A 7,386-nucleotide genomic window follows, 5' to 3' on the forward strand; every position below is an offset into this window, starting at 1 on the left:
AAAACGAAAAATGGCTGACACTTATTCCAGAGACATCAGCGCTTGCGTGCATACATCACTAGGCAACCAGCATCTGAACATCAGCTGTACTTTGAGTGTGTGACATGTCATTCACCACATCATCACGGGGCAGGATTCACCTTGGCGATTTAATGGGTAGATCCCCCCCCCCCCCCCCCCACACGATTTGAAAGACAATTCCAGCACCTTTGCCCAGTAATCGCACCCAGGTCCCAGGAGGGCTCCCAGCTCCTACAATTTGAAAGGTGCCAATGTTAATGTCATTTTGCTGGAGAATGACCAGACGGAAAATAAGATGTTGTTCCACCAATCTGCGCATGGCCATTACACTTCCACGTAATGCAACATTTGCACCCACACCTCCCTCACCATGAAGCAAAACTTCACTTGTATATCCACATTAGAAAGGAGGGAGGAAAAAAAGGCAAACAGGTTAGCAGAAACTAGAGAAGTCACTGTTAATGCCATCTGGCTGGAGAGTGTCCAGATGAAAAAATAAGGCATTTTTCCTTCAATCTGCAGGTGGTCATAAGGCCCTGGACAGACATTTGAACATTCGAGTGTGACTCAGATTTGAAATGGTTAACTAATGGGAGATCTCTGTTACTGTAGCGGGAGGGAGTGGAGGTGTTCTGCAAAGCAATCTCCCAATTTGCCACAGACTCTGAAGGACTGATTTACTGCATCCAGTGCTCCCTTTGCACCTGTCTCTTCAAGGTAGTAAATGCAGCTCAGTACACAATACAAATTTCTCCCCACCATGGACTCCATATACATCTCATAGTGCCAACATATATCCCAGCCACACTCTTCTTCCTCCTTATATAAAGAAGGTTCAAGAACATGAAATCACACACCAAATATGGTTAAATACTATTTCTTCCCCATAGCCATTAAGCTCCTGAATGAGCCCCATAACAGGCCTCTCATGCAGTCCTTGCTTTCAAGTCTAAAGTTTAGAGCAAATGATTTTAAAAAAAACATTTGTAACTACAGGTCTCTCTAATTATGCTCTTGTCCAGTTTTATAGACTGCACAAGAATCCTTCTCACTGTTACCACTTATAATACGAGTAATAAACTTGTGTTTCATGTTCTTACCAGTTGCTCCCTTCAATATGGAGGATATCACAGCATTATCCACAAATACAGGTCCTAGCTTCCTGATAGATTGTAGATGAAGAGCAGAGACATAGGGACAAGCTGACAGTACATCAAAGGCTTGATACTGCAGTCTCACATTTAAGTAGGAACAATGAGCAGATGGAATATAAGTGGGAGGCACAATTTTAATAGTGTTAAAAGAATAGAGATTGGAGTTGTGACTGAGCATCTTCAGCCCCTTTTATACTGCAATTTCCATAGACATGACCCGTCTTAGGAAGTCAGCTTTCAGGATCACACAGAAGTGACACAGGTGGGGAAAAAAGCCAGCTCTGCAAGTCAAATACACTCCACCGCTGAGACTCCTATTCCTCCTTGAGGATCGAAGATGCGCAAGTGTGGACCACCCAATCTGCCTGTATGTGCACACACTACACACACTAAAATCCTGCTTTACAGCTGTGTAAAATGGAATTTTGTTTAAAGATTTACATTGGGAATTCAAAGCTGAACAGTAGGAGTACGTGAAGCAAAATTTGAAAAAAGTGGTCTAACTGGGCAACTGGTACAGTCTGTCCAGATGAGCAACAGAACATTGAGCGCCATCACGCTGAACTCTAGCATACCTCAGGGCAGTGTGCTCAGCCTGCTCCTGTTCAGGCTAACGACCCACAACTGCAACACCAGATCCAGCTTCAGTCATCAAGTTTGCAGATGACACAACAGTAGTTGACCTCATCAGCAACAAGTCACGTGACAGAGGTGGAAAAACTCATGACATAGTCCAAGCATAACAACCAGAGTGTCAAGGTAGACAAGACAAAGGAGATAACTATGGACTTCAGGAAGACCAGGGATGACCGCGCTCCAGTACACATAAATAGCTCAGTAGTGGAGAGCACCAAGTTGCTCAGAGTCCATTTAACAAGAAACCTATCCCGAACATACAATATCACCTCACTTGTCTGGAAAGCACAACAGCACTTCCTGAGAAGACTGATGTAGCCAAGGTAATCAATGACATTATGTCAACTTTCTACAGGAGCTCAATCAAGAGTGTTCCTGGTCAGCTGCATCATTAGCATGGTACAGTTGCTGTGGAGAATTGGATCAGAGGTCAATCAACAAGATCACTGAGGTCTACACACCACCCCCCCCCCCCCACCACCCCAACATGATCTACAGGGATCGTTGTCTGAATAGGGCTTGCAAAATTGTTAAGGACCCTTTCCAACCTGCACAGCTTCTTTTAGCAACGCCCATCAGGAAAGATACAGGAGGATCAGAGCCAGAACCACCAGGCTAAGAAACAGCTTCTTCCCAGGGCAGTGAGAATGCTGAACGACTGATGAACTGCTCATACAGTCCCTTGGAGACTACTAATTTTTTTTAATTTAAAAAAAAACCATGTGTCATTTGTATGTGTGCTATGAAAAAAAGTAAGGAACCTGTTTAGGCTTCAGCCTTTCATCAAGGTATGCGAGATCATCATGGTCTTTGTTTGACCTGCTGAGTTTCTCCAGCATTGCGTTTTTACTTCAACCATGGTGTCTGCAGACCTTCGTGTTTTACTTGCACGGAGGACCGAAGCGGTTTCGTCAGGAAGTACCTATACAATCACATGACAATAAACTTGAACACTCCCTCAAGAAACTGAATGGCCTCTTTCCACTCTGCATACTGGAGAGCTGTGGTTTATTTTACTGGTCGCTTAAAAAATAAATAAAAGCTCTTATTGTGGGAGACTGAAGGCATTTGTTCAAGTGACAGCATTTCCCTTCTTAACACTTTTGATAACAGGATGCCTGTAATGCAATCTTTAAACTACTGTGCTGGATAAGAGTTGGATTATCAAGTGCCACAAATGGTTAAGAATGACCTTCTGGAGCCGCACTCTGAGCGTAACATCCGGGAACACCATCCCCCCCCCCCCCCTCCTCCCCCAACACCCACCCCCCCCCTCCTCCCCCAACACCCACCCCCCCGCTACTCCCCCAACACCCACCCCCCCGCTACTCCCCCAACACCCACCCCCCCGCTACTCCCCCAACACCCACCCCCCCGCTACTCCCCCAACACCCACCCCCCCGCTACTCCCCCAACACCCACCCCCCCGCTACTCCCCCAACACCCACCCCCCCGCTACTCCCCCAACACCCACCCCCCCGCTACTCCCCCAACACCCACCCCCCCGCTACTCCCCCAACACCCACCCCCCCGCTACTCCCCCAACACCCACCCCCCGCTACTCCCCCAACACCCACCCCCCCAGCTACTCCCCCAACACCCACCCCCCGCTACTCCCCCAACACCCACCCCCCGCTACTCCCCCAACACCCACCCCCCCCCCGCTACTCCCCCAACACCCACCCCCCGCTACTCCCCCAACACCCACCCCCCCGCTACTCCCCCAACACCCACCCCCCCAGCTACTCCCCCAACACCCACCCCCCCAGCTACTCCCCCAACACCCACCCCCCCAGCTACTCCCCAACACCCACCCCCCCAGCTACTCCCCCAACACCCACCCCCCGCTACTCCCCCAACACCCACCCCCCCAGCTACTCCCCCCAACACCCACCCCCCCGCTACTCCCCCAACACCCACCCCCCCGCTACTCCCCCAACACCCACCCCCCCAGCTACTCCCCCAACACCCACCCCCCCAGCTACTCCCCCAACACCCACCCCCCCAGCTACTCCCCCAACACCCACCCCCCCAGCTACTCCCCCAACACCCACCCCCCCAGCTACTCCCCCAACACCCACCCCCCCAGCTACTCCCCCAACACCCACCCCCCCGCTACTCCCCCAACACCCACCCCCCCAGCTACTCCCCCAACACCCACCCCCCCAACACCCACCCCCCCCGCTACTCCCCCAACACCCACCCCCCCGCTACTCCCCCAACACCCACCCCCCCGCTACTCCCCCAACACCCACCCCCCCGCTACTCCCCCAACACCCACCCCCCCAGCTACTCCCCCAACACCCACCCCCCCAGCTACTCCCCCAACACCCACCCCCCCAGCTACTCCCCCAACACCCACCCCCCCGCTACTCCCCCAACACCCACCCCCCCAGCTACTCCCCCAACACCCACCCCCCCAGCTACTCCCCCAACACCCACCCCCCCGCTACTCCCCCAACACCCACCCCCCCAGCTACTCCCGGTCGGAGGGCAGTGGCAGGAGGCGGAGCTGAATCGCCCGGACCATCAGCAGCGGTTTAAAAAAAAAGCGGTTGGAGGCGGGATCAAGGGGATTGGCGGCTGGGGTTTGAGTGACGTTCCGTTTGGCAAAACAAATGTCAGATCTACACGCGCGCGCACACCGCTCTGCTTATTGGCTCCACCTATCGCCACCAGGACGTGGGGTTGCGCAACACACTCCCCGAGACTGCGTGCCGGGTCAGAACCATTTGCCGGCGGTGACAGGTGGTCCCGCCCAACGGCGAAATGAGGAGATAGGGTCCGCAGATGATAGGTCCTGTCGCTCAAATCAATGCTACTAACGTGTTCCTCTATTTCCCCCCCCCCCCTCCCCGTAACTGGAAGGGAGGACGAGCACCAGGAGCCGTGACTCAAACCCGATTGCAAGGGGAAGCACCCACCGTGTGGTTGAAGTCAACGCTGGAGAAACTCAGCAGGTCAGACAGACCCTGTACCAGGTGTGGCCACGTTCAAGGAAGGACAAAATGTAGGCAGGCGCCGGTCCACATGTGCCCCCTCCCCCCCTTTGCACCATGTGCCCCCTCCCCCCCTTTGCACCATGTGCCCCCTCCCCCCCTTTGCACCATGTGCCCCCTCCCCCCCTTTGCACCATGTGCCCCCTCCCCCCCTTTGCACCATGTGCCCCCTCCCCCCCTTTGCACCATGTGCCCCCTCCCCCCCTTTGCACCATGTGCCCCCTCCCCCCCTTTGCACCATGTGCCCCCTCCCCCCCTTTGCACCATGTGCCACCTCCCCCCTTTGCACCATGTGCCCCCTCCCCCCCTTTGCACCATGTGCCCCCTCCCCCCCTTTGCACCATGTGCCCCTTCCCCCCCTTTGCACCATGTGCCCCTTCCCCCCCTTTGCACCATGTGCCCCTTCCCCCCTTTGCACCATGTGCCCTCTTCCCCCCCCTGCACCATGTGCCCTCTTCCCCCCCCTGCACCATGTGCCCTCTTCCCCCCCTGCACCATGTGCCCTCTTCCCCCCCTGCACCATGTGCCCTCTTCCCCCCTGCACCTTGTGCCCTCTTCCCCCCCTGCACCTTGTGCCCTCTTCCCCCCCCTTGCACCATGTGCCCTCTTCCCCCCCCCTTGCACCATGTGCCCTCTTCCCCCCCCCCCCTTGCACCATGTGCCCTCTTCCCCCCCCTTGCACCATGTGCCCTCTTCCCCCCCCTTGCACCATGTGCCCTCTTCCCCCCCTTGCACCATGTGCCCTCTTCCCCCCCCTTGCACCATGTGCCCTCTTCCCCCCCCCCTTGCACCATGTGCCCTCTTCCCCCCCCTTGCACCATGTGCCCTCTTCCCCCCCCTTGCACCATGTGCCCTCTTTCCCCCTCCCCCCCTTTGCACCATGTGCCCTCTTTCCCCCTCCCCCCCTTGCACCGCCTTGAAGGGGTCTCAAGCTTGAACGTTGATCAGCCGAGTTTCTGCAGCGTGGTGTTCGTTCATGAGCTCGGCTTGCAAGGATTGAAGAGCCCACCCCCACTGAGAGGTTTGGTTGATCCAGCGTCTGGAGCGAATGTCGAAGGGATGGGGCTCCAGATCTTGTGAACAATTTCACTCGCCCATGAACTGAAACCCGGGGGATGGGGGCAGAAAGAAGGAACCACGTTTTAAAAGAAAACCCCGCGATTTAAAATCGACCCCAAAAACTGATGTCATTTCTGATTTCAAGCCCTGGCATCTTTCCATACGAATGCAACAAGATGCAGAGGGCTCGGGCTCGAAAAGGGTCTTCGCTGGGGGGGACGTCGGTGATTGCAAGCGTTGGGAGAAGGGTTAAGTCACACACACGTAACACACACACACAGCAAGGCTTTCACAGTCAAAGCTCCCGTGGCCCAGAGTTGTCCAAACTTTCAGCTGAGGCTGGGTCGTGACAATAAACTTGAACACTCACTCAAGAAACTGAATGGCCTCCTTCCACTACATACTGGCTCCAGCATCTGCAGATGTTCTTGATCGAAACCATTTGCTTCTCCTCTCTTTCCCCCCCACCCACCTACCTCAAAATCTGGAATCACCAGCCAACTGATCCCTTTCTTCTCCCACTGGGGAAATACAAACCCTGACATTTAATTTACATCGGAGCTCCACGAATCGCTGATTGATAACGTGCCCTTGGAATATTATGCTTTTCAATGAAGATTTGGAAATCGCCCCTCGGAACAGAAGGGTCACCCTTTCAAAGGGAAACATTGCTGGAGCAACAAAGTCCCCAGCACCAACTTTCTATTTACAAAAAGTGCGCTGAAAGGCGGGGGTGAGTCAGGTCACAGGAGTCGGAGGCAATTTTGCAATATACCACATAGAAAGGGGAGGGGAATGATTACATATCCTAGTGCACGTACAGTTCTAGCAACTGAGAAGGCGAGCAGTGGTTTTAATGTTTGACAAAGACTTCACGTGGCAACGCGAAGAAGCAAACAGTATTTCGCCCCACCCCGAAACTCTCCCACCCCCTCAAGGGACATTTGCTGTCCCTTGGTAGCAAGAACATTAATCTTGACGAATATCGTGGGAGAAAAAAAATCTTCCAGGAGATTACTCATGGTCTTGATAAGAACATTTGCCCCCCTGGCGAACGTCGGCTGAAAGCCAATCTGTCCATAACAAATCGAAATCGACACGTTGAAAGAGGGAAAAGTTGCCAAAATAAAGTTTGAGTCAAACTTACCTCGACTTAAATCAAGAGCTACCCTTAAGATGATTCTGTTGCCAAACACAGCCGCTTGTTTTTAAATCTCTACTTTGCACCGTTCCGTAATGTTTTCCTCTGCCCTGTTACTGTTTTGGTGGGAGCGGATGTGGGAGGTTTTATAAAGCTTTCAGTTGCAGCCCTGCCCACTGCTTTTTTTTTCATCATCGTCCTGACACGTGGTTTTCATTCGAAAAGAGAAAAACCTTTTAAATGTAATGCTTTTATTTTGCAAACAAAGATGATTTATTTACAACTTGAACGTTTTGGGGTGGACGTTAAATAACCAGCAAAATAAATCTACAATTAAATTATTTTATCTAGAACTAGTTGCAATCGCGTATGTGCA

The 7,386-nt window shown here is 53.1% G+C and overlaps 1 protein-coding gene across 2 annotated transcripts in view; it reads right to left on the reverse strand.

Annotated features, from left to right (window-relative positions):
* Nucleotides 1–7,142, reverse strand: part of LOC138755731 (protein NDRG1-like) — an 83,885-nt gene extending 76,743 nt beyond the window's left edge. Inside the window, exon 1 of one of the 2 annotated variants that reach the window (XM_069922225.1) lies at nucleotides 7,017–7,142. The gene's annotated coding sequence lies outside the window, so the exon portion shown is untranslated. Of the gene's footprint in view, nucleotides 1–1,750; nucleotides 1,855–7,016 lie in introns of those variants that run through there. The other variant, XM_069922226.1, reaches the window with a different exon arrangement.
* Nucleotides 7,143–7,386: the final 244 nt, after the last annotated feature.

Source organism: Narcine bancroftii, chromosome 2 (genome assembly GCF_036971445.1).
Source record: "Narcine bancroftii isolate sNarBan1 chromosome 2, sNarBan1.hap1, whole genome shotgun sequence".
NCBI classification, from domain to species: domain Eukaryota; kingdom Metazoa; phylum Chordata; class Chondrichthyes; order Torpediniformes; family Narcinidae; genus Narcine; species Narcine bancroftii.